Here is a 19,405-nt window from a genome sequence, read left to right as displayed (position 1 = left end):
TCAGGACTCTCCTCTCTGTTTCCCAAAGTGGCTGCAAGTAACCTGGGAGATCAGCTAAGATTCTATTGGTGGTGGTAGTAGTAGTAGCAGCAGCAGCAGAGAATAAGAAGAGATGGGGAGAAATAAAGAAGATGGACTTGGCAGGAGGTGAAGAGGAGGGAGGAATAGGGAAACTAGAAAGTAGCTAGGAATGAGCAAGAAGGGCATCCAGAAATCCAGCAGTGAGGCCTTAGCATTTGCAGAGCGGAGGGACAGAAGAACTTCAGTAGTGCAACAGCTGGCTACGACAAGACAATATTCAAGTTGGAGAAAAGTCACAGGGGCGGGGCAAAGAAGAGAGAACACTCAGATACTTTAATAGAGAGGAAACAAACAAGGAAACTCCCATTTCCCTCTAGAGGACATTTAAGAAGTATGAACATAGGTGAGAAACATTGCTCACGCTCTCTCGGTGCCTAATCTCTATCTCTTAGGCCAGCTAGAAGACCATAGCCACTCTGATACCTTGGTTCAGTGTGAAGGCTGAAATGTGTGTAATTTTCCCCTGTCCAGAGAACATGTGCAGGTTATTAGGAATTGTGACAAGCCTGTGGAGAAGATAACTGGAAAAAGAGGATGCATTTCAATTGCATTATTGAAATTGCACTCTGGGAGGCAGTGTGGTAGAGTTTGAAGATCACAAGCTCTGTAGGAGACAGACATGAGTCCAAATCTTGCTCCTGCCGCTTTACTCATTGTGTGCCTTTGAACAAGTTACTTTACCTCTTTGAGCCTTGATTTTTCTCTCTCCAAAATACAGACTATAGGTACCTCTTGGAGTTCTTGGGAGAACTAAATGAGAGAACGTCAGCAAAGCACTAGCACAATGTCTGGGTTAGGTACTACTCGGCGCTCAGTAGGAGCCAGTTCCTTCCCCAGTCTCTTATCACTGCCTTCTAGGCACAAACTGGAACGGTCTCCTGTTGCTAAAAGCTTTGACCAAATAATCCTACTTCTGATATTTCCTTACAAGGCAACCCCCCTGAAGAACAGAAAACATTTTGTGGTCAAGGATGTTCATTGTGTTTGTTAATAGTAAAAAACAAAACAAACAAAAAACAAAGCAAAACAAAATAAACAAATAAAACATCCCAAATGTCTAACAGTAAGAGAATGCTATTTATTAAAAATGATATCCATGAAGACTTTTAACAGCATAGTGAAGTGTTTACATTATAGTATTAATGTAATAAAAAAAATATATGATCCTATATACAATTATATTAAATATGTTGAAAAATATGTATAGAAACAATACTGGAATGAAATACACCGAAATATTAATGATGGTTGCCTTTAGGTGGAGAGTTATGAGTAACTTAAAAAAAATTTTCTACCATGCCCATAATTACTTTTTTACTAAAAAAAAATTTAATTTGATTACAGAATAATTTTTTTAAAGGCTCTTGAGGACTACTATACAGCAATGAGAACGATCTACAGCTACACGCAACAATATGGATGAATTTCATGAGCATAATGTTAAGCAAAGGGAGCCAGATGCAAAAGAGTACATAGTGCACAATTCGATTTATATAAAGTACAAAATCAAGCAAAACTAATCTATGCTATTAGTAATCAGGATAGTGGTAACCCTTGGAAGGAGAGCAGGTAGTAACTTATGCATCTGGTTACTTCTGCTTGACATTACATTTGTGAAATTCATTATGTCTATGTGTATGTGTGTGTAGGGTGGGGGGTAGTGACTGAAAAGGGACACAAGGGAGCTTCTGGGATCTGGCAATGTTCTCTTTCATGATCTCAGTTTGTCAAAATTTATCACCCTTGTGAATGTTATACTTTAAAAGAAAATAAAAAATAGAATGGATGGATGGGTAGATAGGTAGGCAGATAGATAGATGATAGATAGATAGATAGATAGACAGATGATAGATAGAAAATGTACTGAGTGAAGGCAAATCATCATTTGTGCCCTATCTGAAGGAGAAAGTTACCTTTATAACAAAAAGAAACCTTTCTTTTGGCCACAAGATGGCGGCATTAGTTGCTTGGAAATCAAATTCCAAGGTGCTCTTCAGCAAATTTTAAGAACCAAATTTTTGGTGTATTGTCTTAGAAGAAGAGAACTTAGAGATTTTACAGTCCAACTTTCTGTAATTTTCCAGATGAAAGAAACAAGGCCATAGAAAGATGATTTGTCCAAGATCACACTGCTGACTAGAAAAAGACCTAGGCTGAAAACCCAGGTTTCTGAGCTATCAGCTTGCTTTGCCACACTGAAAATGCATAGTTTCAGCTCTGGTTCCTTCCTACCATGCTCTGGAATAAGATGTTTATCTAGAAGTGCCTCTCCTTTTATAACTCCAGTAAACAGAAGTCTCAAATGGAATGCAAAATTCATGACTAGAATCGGCAGTATTGACAGGCTGCAGTGTGAAATTTCCTTCTGTGAATATTTTAAAACATATGGCCAAGTCTGCCTGAGCTGGCTTAGGTTTCTTCTTCCTTAGATGTGAAGGATAGACCAGACACCCTCTCTGTTTTGTTTTGTTTTTTCTCTCTCTCTTTGGTTCTTTATTTTCCCTCCCTCCCTCCCTCCCTCCCTCCCTTCTTCCCTCCCTCCCTTCCTTCCTTCCTTCCTTCCTGTCTCTTACCTCTGTTTGAAACACAGGAGCCACCAATGCCTCTCAGAACCAAAAACTCAAAATCAGATGCAATGGTTTTCTTGAATAGACCAGACCTCAGCTCTGTGTCAAGGTTTATTTGTCATTGTTGCAAAGGACTTGCAGGGGAAGGCCCATGTGGCAGATGAAAGTGTCAAGCTAAGATGAAAGATTTCTGTCCATCTAACCTGGTTCTTTGGAGAGGCTCCTTGATGGATGAGGACATCAACAAGCAGAGGAGGAAGACCATTAGCAGATGCCAAGTTATGCACAGAAATCTTCTTTGATAACCTCTCATTGAAAGGTGGGCTTCTTGTACAGGGGCCAGATGGACTGAAACGAGGAGGGGTGGATTTGTCCCCCAGGGAACACTTGGCCGTGTCTGGAGACATTTTTGGTTGTCACACTGGGAGGAAGGTGCTACAGGCATCTAGTGGGTGGAGGCCAGGGATGCCGCTAAACATCCTGCAATGCACAGGACAGTCCCCACAGCAAAGAATGACCAAGCCCCAAATGTCAATGATGCCGAGGCTGAGAAACCCTGCTCTCTGTAAAATTAGATCCCAGTGAAATAATGTGGCACCTTAGAATGTCTTTCTGATTTATTACAGAAGCCAGATACAAAAAACAAAGACAAAAAACCACCAGAGAAACACAAATAAATCAGGTAGTGTCTAACTCCAGGGTGAGGACCTATAGGGAAGTGAGGACCTATAGAGAAATGATGCAGTTCCAGTTGGGCTAATCCATATTTTATAATATAATATTGCTTTTTAATTTCTTCTGGGGCCAGAAGCATTCAAGTCAGTTCTTGAAACATTGAGTGCTTGTGTGTGCTAGGCAGTCACAGAACTGCTTCACCAAGGGGACTCCCCAAGGTCTAAGTTACAAGGTAAGGGAGTAGCTTGACATTTCCTTCTATGCTCTCTTTCTAAACTGGTGGCAAAGGCATTTGAATATGAATCTCCTTTGAAAGAACTGCTAAACATTTCCTGGCATTTCATGTACGACCAAGAGCATTCCTGACACCTCTTAAGAAAACATGATTGTCAGCCTGCCCTGCGGCCCACTGAGTCCAGACTCCAGCGGCTCCCACTCCCACCCTTAGTCCTGCTTATTGTCACCAACAAGCTTAAAGGACACAAGCAGAAAAGCTCATCAGAGGGAAGCTGGGAAGCCTCAGGTTACCAGAACTCCTCTTTTGTTTTTTTGTTTTTTTGGATGTCTGAGAGATGTGTTCTGGCTTATTTATTTTTCTGGATAACTAAGGTATAAACAGAAAAGGCATTGTTTCAATTCTTGTGGCTGAAAATCTTTCTAATGTGTGTGTCTCTTTTCTAGGAAGTTAGGAAGTAAGAGAACCTGGAGGACAAGGTTGAAGCCGATGTTTTCATGGCCTTAATCATTGTCTTGCTCGTCAGTGACCACTATCCACACCTGAAGACAGTAATTGGAATGTTAGAACTTTAGAAGTAGTCCCATCCCTCATTCGTAAAATGAGGGAACTGAGTTCCAGAGAGGTAGGTGAACTGTTTAAGATCACAGGGGTCACAGAGCTGAAAAGACTTAGAACCAGCTTCAATGGGAGCATATATTTTCTAAATCTGGGAAGGGAAATAATCTTGCTTAAGTTGAAGGTCGTCGCTAGCATAAATAGAAGGCATAAGTTTCTGTTCTTTGTCTACTTCTTCTGTAAGTACCAGCCAAAACTCTACTGACAAAGTAAAGGATTGAAGCAATTTTCTGAATCATTTGGACAGAAACCCCATTGCATAGCTATAGCCTTTAAATATATGTGGTACGGCTGTAAAGCAATGTGACCAGTTTCCACAAACCACACAAGAAAACTGGGCACACTATTATATATTCATACAGCATGCTCTGGATTTTCCATGAATACAGGGGACAGGAAATCCAGAAATAACCCCCAAACTTGTTTTGGAGCCAATTTCTACCTCTACCTTCAACAAACCTTTTGCAGAAAGCCACTAAGGAGAAGCAAAATGAACTTAGCCATACCATCACATTTCTTCTTATCTTTTCTCTTGTACGTGTTTATTTCATCATCTCCTGGTGCTAATACCAAGGCAAGTGGCAAAATGTTCAAAAGGAATGGGGAATATAAGGAGATGGCAAATGAAAAATAGTCATGGGGTAAAAGACACAAATGACAGAACACTGATGGTGATGCTTACACTTCAAGAAAAAGAGGATTTCTTGGCTTCTCCCACTAATTATGCCCAATAGCCTTGCTATTCAAGGTGTGGTCCAAGGACCAGCGGCATTGGCATCAACTGAGAGCTTGTTACAAATGAAGAATCTCATACCCCCATGGCATATCTTAAGTTAAACAAGATCCCCAAGTGATTTGTGTGCACATGAAAGTTTGTGAGGCACTGATGTAGAGTATGGTGAGAATAACTCTGGATTAGGACTTAGAAAACCAGATTTTTCTTTCTGCTTCTGCCACTTACTGGTTTAAAACATTTATCCAAATCACTTCCCCTTTCAGAGCTTCAGTTTTCTCATGGGTACAATGAGGGAATTGAACTAGAAGACCTTCGAGGGTCTTTATGCTTCTAAATTCTAGGATTCTAATTAACAGTGGACACCTGATCTTGGATGCTTCTTCGAAAACACCTCGACTTCCTTCAGATCAGCAAAGTTTACAATCAAAAACCCAAGTGGTAAGACATTGGCTACCTTGGCCATTTCCAACTCCTCCTTTTGGTTTGCACCAACCTCACTGGCCCTTCCAAGGATTCTGAAATGGGATGGTCATGATTATCACCATTCCCAGTTTTTCAGAATGAGTCCACATGAAGCAACAGGAGAGGGCAGCTGTGCTGATGGTGGGAGGAACCAACATTTGTGGCTGTCCCCCTGGAGCCAGAGCAGGCAGAGGTAAATTCTCAGGATAAAGATAACTAGGGACAGATTCAGAAGTTGATCCCGGTCGACCTGGCACTTCCTTCTCACAAAATTACCTAGGAAATACTAATTTTACCCCCAGTATTTATTTTTCTTTTTCTGCTTGCCCATCTCTTGGACCAGGTCAAGTTGCTCCTATCACCACTTAGTGTTTGGCCATGGCCTTATTTTTTAAAATGAGCTAAAATGAGGTAGAAGAGAAGCATCACCACCACAAAGCCAGGGTCATATTCTGTAGGAAGAGAGAGATTTGGGGGGGGTGTCTTGGGTCCCTCAAACCTCAACTAACCATCTGCTGACCCTAACTAAGTACTTGTTTCAGTAACAGTTGCTGCATAATAAACCATTCTAAGCTTAGTGGCACACCAACAATTTTATTATGCTCACGGATTCTGTGGTTCGGGAATTGGGGCAGAGCTTCGCTGGGAGCCTTGCTCCTTGTGGTGTCAGCTGAGGGCACTCAAGGTACTTAGGTGATGGATGGGATGGCTTTACTTCCATGTCTGGTGCATTGGTGGGAATGGCTGGAAGACTGGATAAACAGAGATTGTTGCCTGTGGTGCCTACATGTGGCTTCTCCAGCACGGCAATCTCAAGGTTATTTAACTTCTTAAGGGGCAATTGACTTCCCTCAGAGAGATTATCCTAAAAGAACCAGGTAAAAGCTGCGTGGCTTTTTAATGACCTAACGTCAGAAGTAATATAGTGTCACTTCTGCTGTATTGTATTGGTTGAAGCAGTTACAGGGCCACCTTGACTCAAGGAGAGGGATGGGAGGAGTTTCAATGAATTTGTGGCCATTTTAGAAAACCTCTACAGTACTCAGGAGATAGATATCACCAAGGGAACACTCTTTATTCAGTCCTGAATTGGACCATGTATGCTGCCAAGGACTTCCTTTTCCCATCCTGCATGGGGCTCATACAAGAGGGCAGGCTAAGCAGCACGCTGAAGATGCTCTTTGGTCCTTCTCTCCATGGCCCACACCATATCTTCCATCACTGGATCTTAGAACCTGGCCTAAAAGGAGGAAGTAAATGAGGCCATAGAGAAAAGTGTTCTGCCATTCCCTCTCTCTCTCATCACCCCTCTCTTTTTTTTAAAAATTAATTAATTAATTAATTAATTTTTTATTTATGGCTGTGTTGGGTCTTCGTTTCTGTGCGAGGGCTTTCTCTAATTGTGGCAAGTGGGGGCCACTATTCATCGCGGTGTGCGGGCCTCTCACTATCGTGGCCTCTCTTGTTGCAGAGCACGGGCTCCAGACGCGCAGGCTCAGTAGTTGTGGCTCACAGGCCTAGTTGCTCCGCGGCATGTGGGATCTTCCCAGACCAGGGCTCGAACCCGTGTCCCCTGCATTGGCAGGCAGATTCTCAACCACTGCGCCACCAGGGAAGCCCACCCCTCTCTTTTTTATAAGACCTAGATGGGCTAAGCCACCTACCCTCTGTCTCCGCACCCTGGTCCTGCTCAAATTTCCAAGAGCTAGGGAATGGTGCCTTACTGCACCAGCCCTCTGGGATCAGAAAGAATAAAAAGAGCAAGCTATGCAGAATAGAAGGGCTCCAAGAGAGCCAAAAGAAAGCAAGGGTTTGTTTGCCTTAAGCCAGTTCTATTTATATTTTCTATACTCCACCCTAGCAGGGTGGTCTAATTGTGTGGCTCTGTGGACTCCAGAACTCCATGTTACTCTTGATCCACACCAGAGCTCTTACTCTGGGTGGGAGGAGGGAGCTTCAGTCCCTGACTTCTCTCCCTCCCAAGAGTTACAGTGTACGCCACTTAGCTATTGTTGATCACTTACTCTGTGCCAGCCACTGGCCACTTCACACTCATCCAGTTTAGGCCTCACAACAGCCCTATGAGGTGTATAATATTATCCTTGAGTCATAGGTGAGAAAACCGAAGGCTCAGTTGAGCTGAAATACCTCGTTTCGGCTCGCACTGTTAGTATAAAGCAGAACTTAGATCGGAACCAAGGCAATCCGACCCCAAAGCCTGCAAATAGCAATCTCTCAGTATTTCTCTTAACTGAGCAACAGGGACGGTAGCAGTTATCATAAAGCTATAAGAACAATATATTTATAGTCGATAAGACTGTTGCTCAGGGACTAAGTGCAACTAACGTATAAATAAGCAATATCAATAAATAACCAATTGTTTCAGAAGGGCTAAGTAACAATAATAATGGTAACTTTTTAACAAAAGCATACAGTGTGCCTGGAACTAGTGAAACATTTTACCTACATTGATTTGTGAATTACAATGTCCTGGGCGGTAGATACTATGTATTATCATATTTTATAATTGAGTAAAAGTAGGCATAGAGAAGGTAAGTAACTTGACCAAAGTCAAACTATAAGTAATTGACATAGCAAAGGTTTAAACACAGGCAGCCTGACCCAAGAGTCTGTGCTCTTAACCATTATGCAATACTGCCTCTCTTGATTGTATTTGTCCAAGAAAGTTGAAATCATAGGTGTTATTGATCTTTCTAGGAAGATGAAGTTATGTAGCCTATCCTAGAGGTACACAGTATTAGACATCTAACAGCTATTTTGGTTAAGGTCGTGCATCACCCCTGAACAAAGATTTGTTTCTGACTAGCTCAATAGCAGTGCTTTGCACATAGTAGATGCTCAATAACCATTTTCATGATGGACTTATTTTATTCAGTCATCCTACTCTAGGAGCTTTAAGACTGTACAAACCAGCAAGCTAAATAAAAACAAATCTTTTTATTTATGCTCAAATTTGTCGAACATCATCAGTGCATGAGGCTGTGTGCTAAGCATTTTGGGGAATATGAGATATGAAATCAGACATCAATAGCTTCCCCAAAGTTTCTGGTTTTGGGTGGATCATTATATATAAAATAGACCTCATCTTACTATTTCTTGTATCTTTGCATCACTACCCTTTTCCTCTAGAAAGATTATTTTTCTAAATCTGAGTCCTTAATCCTGGAGCTCTTAGGTTGTCATCAGTCTTGTTTCAGACTCCTATCCCCACTACTTCTCTAGGTATGGACCCTCACATAGAGATGTCTCTCTACTTCACCATATTTCACCCACCATGCCTGGAGAGTCGCAGCTGCCAACCAGCTTATTAGAGGAGTGAGGGCAGAAACCCAATATGGCTGCATCTTGGCTTTTCTTTCATGTGGTCCCTTCAACAAGTGGTGACCCATCAACTTACCACCTCAAGTACAAATACTTCTCTCTGATTTTCCTAGTCTACTCTATATCTGGCTCCACCCTAATCCACTGACTGTCTCTCCCTGCTCCTATGTAAAGATCTTCTGTTCAGGCAGACAGGCCCCGGTCCCCAGGAATAATACTACACTCATTATCACCTCCTTGTGTTGATTCACTGAATCCTCCCTTCCTCCTGCCACCACCAGTGCTTGTATCAGCCAAGCTAACACTTAATGGAATTCTTGTAACAGACACCCATTATCTCGCATATCAGTTTTGACTTCTCAACTATATAGTACTACTTTTGGTTTATAATAAGAAATATATATTTGGTCTTCATCCCTGCTTCCGGCACAGAGCTCCTAAGTGAGGAAAATGATAAAGGTGTCTTTTATTATGTTAATGGGGTGACTTTTAGACCCCACCTAAGGATGGGGCTGGTTGCCAGGAGAAAGAGATTAGAGGGTTGGGACTTTCAGCCCCACTCCCCTGACCTCTAGGGAGGGGAGAGGGGCTTGAGATTAAATCAGTCACCAGTGGCCAATGGTTAAATCAATCATGACTATGTAATAAAGCCTCCATAAAAGTCCAAAATGATGCAGTTCGGAGAGCTTCTGGGTTGGTGAGCATGTAGAGATTTGAGGAAGTGGTGCACTTGGAGAGAGCACAGAAACTCTGTGCCCTTTCCCCATACCTTGCACTATGCATCTCTTTTATCTGGATATTCCTGAGCTATATCCTTTTATAATAAACTGGTGATCCAGTAAGTAAAATGTTTCTCTGAGTTCTGTGAGCTGCTTTAGCAAATTAATTGAACCTAAGGAGGAGGTCGTTGAGACCTCTGATCTAGAGCTGGTTGGTCAAAAGTACAGGTGACTGGGGTGAAGGGGTAGTTAGGGAGTTTGGGACTGACATGTACACACTGCTATATTTACAATGGATAACCAACAAGGACCTACTGTATAGCACAGGGAACTCTGCTCAATATTATGTAACAACCTAAATGGGAAAAGAATTTGAAAAAGAATAGATACATGTATATGTATAACTGAATCACGTTGCTGTACACCTGAAACTATCACAACATTGTTAATCAACTAGACTCCAATACAAAATAAAAAGTTAAAAAAAAAGGCACAGGTGACAACCTGGACTTGCTGTTGGCATCTGAAGAGGGGGATGGGGACAGTCTTGCAAGACTGAACCCTTAACCTATGGGATCTGATGCTGTCTCTGGGTAGATAGGTCAGAATTGAGTTGAGTTGTAGGGCATCCTGCTGGTGTCCAAGAATTGCTTGGTGATGTGGGAGAACCCTTCCCCCCCACACACACTTTAGAATCGGTGACCAAAACACCCTATTAATTTTCAATATCTCTAAAGTTCATGCCATCCCTCTTTAGTATCCTCTATTCCTTTATTTTGTTGACATCTTCCACTCTCTTCCTAATCCTAGCTTTCCATTAAAATAACATGGTGTTTTTGTTCAAAACACAGATTTATGGGGTCTAAACATAGACTATCAAAGCAGAATCTCTGGGGGAGGGGGGTCCAGCTGGCTTCACAATTCTCATTTTTAGCAAGTGCTACGGACTAAGTTGTGTCCCCTCAACATTCATGCAATAATACCCTAACCCCTAATGTGACTGTATTTGGAGATAGAGCTTTTAGAAGGAAATTGAGGTTAATAGAAGTCATAAAATCATAAGAGAGTGATTCTAATCCAATAGGATTGGTGGCTTTATAAGAAGAGGAAGAAAGAGATATCTCTTTCTGCATGCATGCACTAAGGAAAGGTCATGTGAGCCCACAGCAAGAAGGCACCCATTTACAAGCCAGGAAGACAGTTCTCATCAGAAACCTATCATGTTGATCTTGGGCTACCAGCCTCCAGAATTGTGAAAAAACAAAGTTCTGTTATTTAAACCACCCAGTCTATGGTATTTTGTTATGGCAACCCAAGCAGACTAAGAAAGCAAGGTTCTCAGAGGATTCTCATGCAGCCAGTTAGGACCTGCCTCCTTTCACCCTTTTATCCAGAAAACTCCCATTCATCTTTAAAGATTTAGCTTAGGTGTAATCTTCTATGGTATGCCCATCCCTGACAACTCAGACAGCTCCTGGACCAATGAAACCTCCTTGGATTAGTGCTGGATTTACCATAGGCCTATGCTCACAATCTTTCTGTATCTGCTTGCTCTGGACTATGCCCTGGACCAGTGTAAGTTCCAGAATAGCTTATAATTAGTCTTAGGAGCAGCAATCTGAGCGGAAGGGACAGCGCCTATCAGGGGACTTGTCTGTGCTGTACTCTGTAAAAAGATTGAGAAAAAGTAAATTCTCCTTATTGAAGGGGGCTACCTTTGGCATTACCACTTAAATGTCACTGCTCTTTTCCTGTCTTTGTATCCATCTTGATTCTTCCCTGTCCCTTCTAAAAAAATTCATTCTGTGTCCCATCCCCACAGAGCTTGATCAATTTGAGGGCAGTGATGATGAGAGTGACTACTCTTGGATTGGTTCTGTCTATAAAAACACACAGATGCAAATAGATCAAGCTGTGTTTCTTTCCTTCCTTGGTTTACAATCAAGGATATTCTTGATTATGATCTGTTACTTCTTCAGTCCTGTGGTCCTTGTGTGAAATAACACTGGCTGTCACACTGGAGGACTGAAAGAGTCTAGGGCAATGTAAACATGAATTAGGTCCAGAAGGATGGAGTAGACATATTTTTTTCCCATTAATCCCACTAAGTACTGTTAAAAACCCTGGGCATTGTACATAAAACAAGCATGCAAAATTCTAAAAGTTTGAAAAAAGAATGCAGACTGGTTAGGCACCTCAGGACCTGAAGAGCGATACACTGGTGAATTCCCTGAGTTTTCTTTTTATCTCATATTTCTCAGACTTGAAGCTGAAGAAGCCAGCAACCCAGAAACACCAATGCATATAGAAAAAAAAAAAGCCCAACAAAAGCTTGCTCTCTCTAGACAAAGGAACAGGAAAGGAACAGCTTAACAAGATAGAAAACATTCATAAAATAATTGTTCTACTCCAGTCAAACACCACTGAAAAAACCATGACTTCACCCCCACTCCCACTAGCAAAGGCCAAGTAGGGAGTACAGACTTTCACCTTGCAAAGCTGTAATGAACATCCCCTACAGAATAGGTCAAAGTAGAGAGCTCAGACTTTCATTTCCACCAGGCAGTAATGAGCCCTCCTTCCACTGTGGTATCAGAGAGACCACCTGGAGGACCTGGACTTCCGTGCCCACAAGCAGTAGCAAGGTATCCCTCACATTCTCTACTGGGGTGGTGTCAGAGGAGGCCTAGTGGAGAGTAATGAAACCATGCCTAACATTATGTCAATTGAAGCTGCATGGAGAACAAGAACTCCCAGCCCCACACAGCAAAAATGAGGCGTGCTTCCCTAACTTGGATGTCAACAGAGGCCAAGTGGGAAACTTGGATTTCTATATCCACTAGTGAGGTGGCACTCTCTCCTTCCCCCACTGGAATGGTGTCAAATAAAGTCAACTTAAACAGAAGGTTTAAATAAGATCCAGAGACTCAGAACATAATATGAAAATGTCCAGGTTTCAATTGAAAATCGCTCATCATGACAAGAACCAGGAATATGTCAAACTGAGTGAAAAAAGACAATCAATAGATGCCAACACTGAGAAGATAGAGATGTTAGGATTATTTGACAAAGATTTTAAAGCAGCTGTTATAGAATCACTCCAAAACATAATTATGAACACTCTCGAATCAAACAATTTTATTTTATTAATTTTTATTGGAGTATGGTTGCTTGACAATGTTGTGTTAACCTCCACTGCACAACAAAATGAATCAGCCGTACACATACAGATATCCCCTCCCTTTAGGACTTCCCTCTCATTTAGGTTACCACAGTGCATTAGGTAGAGTTTCCTGTGCTATACAGTATGTTCCCATCAGTTGTCTATTTTATACATGGTATCAATAATGTATATGTGTCAATCCCAGTCTCCGTCTCTATTTCTGCTTTGTAAATAAGATCGTCTATACCATTTATCTAGATTCCACATGTATGCGTTATTATACGATATTTGCTTTTCTCTTTCTGACTTACTTCACTCTGTATGACACTCTCTAGGTCCATCCACGTCTCTACAAATGACCCAATTTCATTCCTTTTTATGGCTGAGATCAAGGCTGGAAAGTTACTTTAAAAAATAATGGCTCAAACCTTCCTAAATTTAGCAAGGAACATAAACTTACTGATTCAAGAAGTGAACTCCAAACAGGACAAACCCAAAGTAATCTATGCCAAGATACATCATAATTAAACTAATGAAAACTAGAGAAAGAAAAATCCTTGAAAACAGCCAGAGAAAAAGAGAAGAAATCATACAAAGTGTGTTCTCTGACCACAAAGGAATCAAACTAGAAATTAATAACATAAAGATAATAGGAAAAGCAACAAATACTTGGAAAGTAAACAACATAATTCTAAATAATCCATGGGACAAAAAGAAAGAAAAAATATATAGAAATGAGTAAAAATGAAAAGACAACATATCAAAATTTGCAGAAAATAGCTAAAGCAGTGCTGAGAGGGAAAGTTATAGCAGTAAATAAAGAGGGAAAGAAGGGAGGGAGGGAGGAAGGAAGGAAGGAAGGAAAGGAAAGGAAGAAAGCTACAGACCAATATTCCTCATGAACATAGATGGAAAAATCCTTGAAATGTTAAGAAATAGAACTCAGCAATATATCAATATAAAAGAAATTATACACCATAAACTATGGAATTTATTCAAGGATAAAGGTACCTACATAGGTAAATATAAAAGCCAATAATAGTATTGCATTTTTTTCTTTGAAACTCCTATTTTTTCCTCTGTATGATTTAAAAGGTAAGTATCTAATACAATAATTATAAATCTATATTACTGGGCATACAAAGAGTAAAGATATAAGATGTAACAATAACAACATAAAGAAAGCATGGAACTGTAAAGGAGTAGTTTTTTATACTATTGAAACTAAGTTGTTATTAATTCAAACCTGATTGTTATAAAGTTAAGATGGTGATTGTAATCACCAAGGTAACCACTAAAGAAACAACTTTAAAATATACATTAAAACACACAAGAAAGGAATCAAAACAGTACACTAGAAAAAAAAAAAGAATCACAAAAAGGCAGTAAAGGAAGCAATGAGGAACAAAAGGTATGGTATATAGAAGACAAAGCAAAATGGCAGAAGCCTTTCCTTATCAGCAAATACTTCAAACGTGAAGGGATTAAACTCTACAATTAAAAGATTAAATTGTCAGAATGGATTAAAAAAACCCATGATCCAACTATATACTTCTACAAGAGACTCACTTTAGATACAAAGACTATTGAAACACACAACCTGGATGAATCTGCAGATACTTATGCTAAGCAAAAAAAAAAAGCCAATCCCAAAGGTTACATACTATATGCTTTATTTATATAACATTCCTGAAATAACAAAATTGTAGAAATAGAGAACAGATTAATGATTGACAGAGGTTGAGTGGGTGGATATATGAGGGAAGTGAATGAGGTTATAAATGAGCACCATGAGGGATTTTTGCAGTGATGGAACTGTTCTGTATCCTGACTGTATCAATGCCAATATCCTGGTGCTGATATTGTACTATAGTTTTGCAAGATGTTAGCTTTGGGGAAAAAGTGGGTAATCGTTACATGAGACCTCTTAGTATTTTTTCTTACTACTGCATATGAATCTACAATTATCTCAAAATAAAAAATAAATTTTAAAAACTCAGAATGCATAACAAAAAAATTCTGGATGGAAATATACTAGCTCTGGGTGATTGTATTATTGCTGGATTTATTTTTCCTTTGGGCTTTAAACAACTTTTGAATTTGTCTAATATGAACTGCATTATTTGTGTATTTATTTGGGTTATTTGTGCAGATGTGTGGGGATCATCAAAGTGGTTTTTCCTTCCTCCCTCTTCTTCTAGCCCTTCCCGCAAGACTCCCGGGTTACTTAAGCAGCCTCGCTACTAGACTCTCATTCACCCCACCACAGCACATCCCTGTATCTGCCTTTAAGATCTTGCGTTTACGCTAGTCTTTCCTGCACCTGGGTGGGATCAAAGCCTTATCTTAAGGCTAGGATCTGTGAATAGATTTCAGGTTTCAATCTAGGGAAAAGGACAGGGATAGAATTTGGAAGATTCAGAGAGGGAGCATGAGGCCCTTTGCTACATCCCTGATAAAATACACAGTACATAACCTAGGGAATGAGAGAAAGGCCCCCGGGGTATGGTTGCGCTTGTTATTCTCTGTTCTTTTTTTTTTACACTCGCCCACACAGCTTTACAAATGAATACAGAAATAGGCACCTGGCTCCTTTTTATCTTCTACAAATGCTGATTCATGTCTTCTGAGGAAGTAGTGCCTACCTCCTTCGTAAACAATAAATCAAAGCCCTGAAATTCATTTGAAAGACACCAAGTTTTGCCCTTGGTTAATTTCTTATTTCACCTTGTTGTTACTTAAGGCGGAAAGCATGTGGTGTGTTTCAGTTTTAAATGAGCGCTGCTGGGTTGGATTCTTGGATTTCTTGTTGCTTTTGTTTTTTTGGAGGGGGGAGGGGAAGATTCCAGTTAAATTTTTTCCAGCATTTTATTATGAAACTTTCAAAGACGCAGAAAAGCTGAAAGAATTTTTCAGTGAACACTTGTATACCCATCATATAGATTCTACAACTTACATTTTGTCGAACTGGCTTTATAACATACTTTCCCATCTAGCCACCCTATTTATACATTCATTGATCTGTTGCATTTATCGTTCTGAAGCCAAAGTAAGTTGAAGACTTTGGTACACTTCTCCCTAAACACTTCAGTATGCATGTCATTAGCTAGAGTTCAATAATTTTCTAAGGTTCTTTTTTTCTTTTAATGTAAAATTTACATACAACAAAAAGTATGAATCTTGTGGTACATTGGCTGAGTTTTGACATATACATACAAGTGTGTAATCCAAACTTCTGTCCAGATACAGAATAGGATCATCAGAAATCTCCCTTATGCCCCTTCCTAGTCATTCCCTGCCCTCAATGCCCTTCAGAGGTAACCAGTGTTCTGATATATTTTTTTTAATTTTTAAAAACATTTTATTAGCAGGTGTGTGCTGCCAGCTCAGCATCTTCCTAGCCCGGCGGGCTCCGGCGCAGCTCTGGGCGCAGATGGTGTCCCGAGGCCCGCGGCCCCCGCGCTATCCAGATGCCCAGCGTTCCACTCGCGTTTCCCGGGCTGTGTGATTCGGGCTGCTGGGGCTGCCTGGGGGTGCCTCCCGGGTCTCAGCTCAAAGGGGTGGGTGCTTTGGGCATCCAGGAAAACTTTCTTGTTAGAGGCTGGTACAGGATCAGGTGCATCAAGTGGGTTGAAGAAATATGGATACCAACACCATATTGGTCATCAGCGCTGGTTTTACCAGCTTTTTCACCTTTCAGCTTCTTTTCCACTTTGGTAGTGTCTACGTGTCATTCTTTGGTGGTTGGAGTTATTGGCTTGTACATTTTCTTGTTTTATGAGGCTACTATTGCTGATCCACTTTGGGGTGATCCATCTCTTGTGAAAGTGAATATTGCTATTGCTTCAGGCTACCTCATTTCTGAGGGATGGAGTGCTGGGATACATTGGGAATTTTCGCCTGCTTGCAGAACTTTCCAGCCCTTTTGTGAATCAGCGGTGGTTCTTTGAGGCTCTGAAGTATCCTAAGTTTTCCAAGGCTAATGTCATCAATGGAATACTCATGACTGTGGTGTTCTTCATAGTGCGGATTGCCTCAATACCTCCTTTTTATGGCTACATTTACTCTGTGTTAGGAACGGAAGCCTACCTGAGGCTTGGATTTTTAATTCAATGTTCCTGGATCTCTACTTGTGTTGTTTTGGATGTAATGAATGTCATGTGGATGATCAAAATTTCAAAGGGGTGCATCAAAGTCATCTCTCTCATAAGACAAGAGAAAGCCAAAAAGAGTCTTCAGAATGGAAAACTTGACTAAAAGTGGGCTATTGATAAGCATACTTCATTACTACCCACATTATATCTTCTGATAGGTTGAATTCTTGGCATGTTCTTGTGCTTCTTTATTAATTATACTTGTTATTCTTGGTTTCAATGTCCTTTTTTTTCTAACCGTTAGAAAAGAGAAACTAAAATTTAGTTTTTATCTGAAGATTTATTTTCTGATATTCTTCTGCATTATAAGCATGGATAAAATCTTAAAGGTTTAAATAAAAATGTATAAATATGGTGGTGAATCTTTTTAGAAATCTGTTAACCGGCATTGGTATTTTTCTCTGTGAAAACATGACTATGCTAATTTGGTGCACTTGGTTTTATGTCACCGATTTTGCTGAAAGAATGGGAACTGCTTTTAAATCTGTAGATAGGTCTCCACATTTTGTTGTATTGCACTCATTTCTTACTATGGCTGTCAATACCTGTGTAGTGTTTAATTTCCAAATTGTTGAAATGTTCTTTTTCTTAGGCTATTGGAAGTGATGTCTTTTTCATTTAGATATGCTGTCATCTACTAATAATGAAGTATTTTGCTTATTTTGAGAATCTTTAATTAGTTAAGTTATGGAAAATATTTCTTGCATTTTCAGATTTTTCTGACATCACTTTATTATTTTTAACATTTTATCAAATTATTGCTTTTTTCTTTTGTAGTAAAGCTTAAGACCGATCTAATAGAGCTCCTTAAGAGATGAATTCTTCCTTCTAAACATGCATGTTCTAGATGACTATTTGGGCTAATAGGAGGAATCATTAAGAAAAAAGCTTTAACACTGCTGTCTCTATCTGCGTCCCTTGCACTTTTTCTATGAAAAATATATTATTTCTATTTGCAAAACCTCCCCTGAGTTCAGAACCCAACATCATTAGCACCATAAATCTTATGTATTTATGTATTTATCATGCTCCTAAGGTAAGCCTCTTCTTGATGAGATCAAAACTACAAAAAAAAAAATCAGTATTCATATTTTACTCACAATTTACACCCATGCTTTTGCTTAACCAGCACTTTGAGTGCTTTGAATTTCTGTCTTTCCTAAAGGATAGGAAAATGATAGATAATTTAATCCAAGCATTCTGATCATCAATATTATTGCTTTATCTGGGGATAAATGACTGGTGACTTATTTTTTCTGTTTGTGTGTGTGGGTATGTTTGTGTTTGCTTTGGTCCTTACAACCCAAATATAGAATTAAATAGTTAGCTATTATTGCCTTTATTTATTTTTCTCAAGTACTTTGATGATCATTCTTACCTAAGGAAAAAAATTAATCAGCGGTAAATACTTGAATTTAGTTGAACCCAAACCAAAAGATCTAATTCATTCAGTTTCTCAGTTTGAAGGAGAATGTGTGACTCACTCTTATTGTCCATGTTATGATGATGAAGGGAGGCTAGCTGGATATTTCAGGACTTTTGATTTGATGTGATTTGATTGACTTGGCTGTCCAATGCAGATAGGGCCTGATACATTGTAGAACATTTGAAGAAGGTAATTGAGATCTCAGTCAGTAACTAAATGAAAAATTGAAATTGATCAGCTTATACCAGGTACACTTATTTTTGAAAGACTTAATTAAAGTAATATAAAATATAGGTATTTGTTTTTAAATCTGCTAATATTACATTGATAATTTGTTACTAAATTTAGTGCCTTCTACACATAGGCACTTAAACATGTATTGGTTGTTTAGCAGGGGTAGGAAAGCACGTGGTTTTATCTTGTTCTTTTCTTGCTCTTTTGCAAGAAAAATGGCTTTTTAAAAGGAAAACATTTATATTAGAAAACTATTTTGGAAATTCATTCCTTTAGGAATAAACAAAACTTGAAATAAATATTTTTGACTTTGGATATTTCTGTAGTTTCTGAACACAGATTTTAAACCCACCATCAAAAGGAAGACAATATAAAGCTATATATTAGTGAGTTTCCATATAGCAATTACCATTTTTATAGTTATTTCATGCTTAAAACTTCATTTTTACTTTCACCAACAGCACCTTTCTGCAGTATAGCCCCTCACTATGTAAGTGTAATTAAAAATATCAATGTGTTGAACTAAAGTTTGTTATTCCCTGAGTCAGCAATTCTTATTTTATGCTGGCTGCACGATAGTTAATTTAATATCCAGATTCAATATCCAAAAGTAGATTCTATGCATTTCCTCATAAAACAGACATGAAATGAAAAAGACACTGCAAGCTGCCATGCTACTTGAAGTCAGATCTTTACAGGAGCTATACTTTGCTGTTCTGTGATTGTATCCACCTACGTAAGATACAAGTGGTTAAAGACAGAACATTTCATTTATTAAATGATGAATTTTTCATTTATTAAATGACAAACTTTTGCTAGACATTTTACGTATTAAATATTTTGACTACATGGATTAGTTTAAATGATTCTATTAGGCATTCTGATATTTAACAACTGTTAAAATATTTATAGAAAATGAAAGCAAATTGGTATAAATTTTTTTTTTTTTTAAAACATCTTTATTGAAGTATAATTGCTTTACAATGGTGTGCT

At 39.3% G+C, this 19,405-nt stretch overlaps 1 pseudogene; it reads left to right on the top strand.

The window, feature by feature from the left end:
* The first annotated feature begins 16,238 nt into the window (after nt 1–16,238).
* Nucleotides 16,239–16,855, top strand: LOC133082511 (TLC domain-containing protein 4-like; annotated as a pseudogene).
* Nucleotides 16,856–19,405: the final 2,550 nt, after the last annotated feature.

Source organism: Eubalaena glacialis, chromosome X (assembly GCF_028564815.1).
Source record: "Eubalaena glacialis isolate mEubGla1 chromosome X, mEubGla1.1.hap2.+ XY, whole genome shotgun sequence".
Classification (NCBI taxonomy): Eukaryota; Metazoa; Chordata; class Mammalia; order Artiodactyla; family Balaenidae; genus Eubalaena; species Eubalaena glacialis.
Note: the sequence above shows the minus strand (reverse complement) of the source record. Positions and strands in the feature narration are given on the sequence as shown.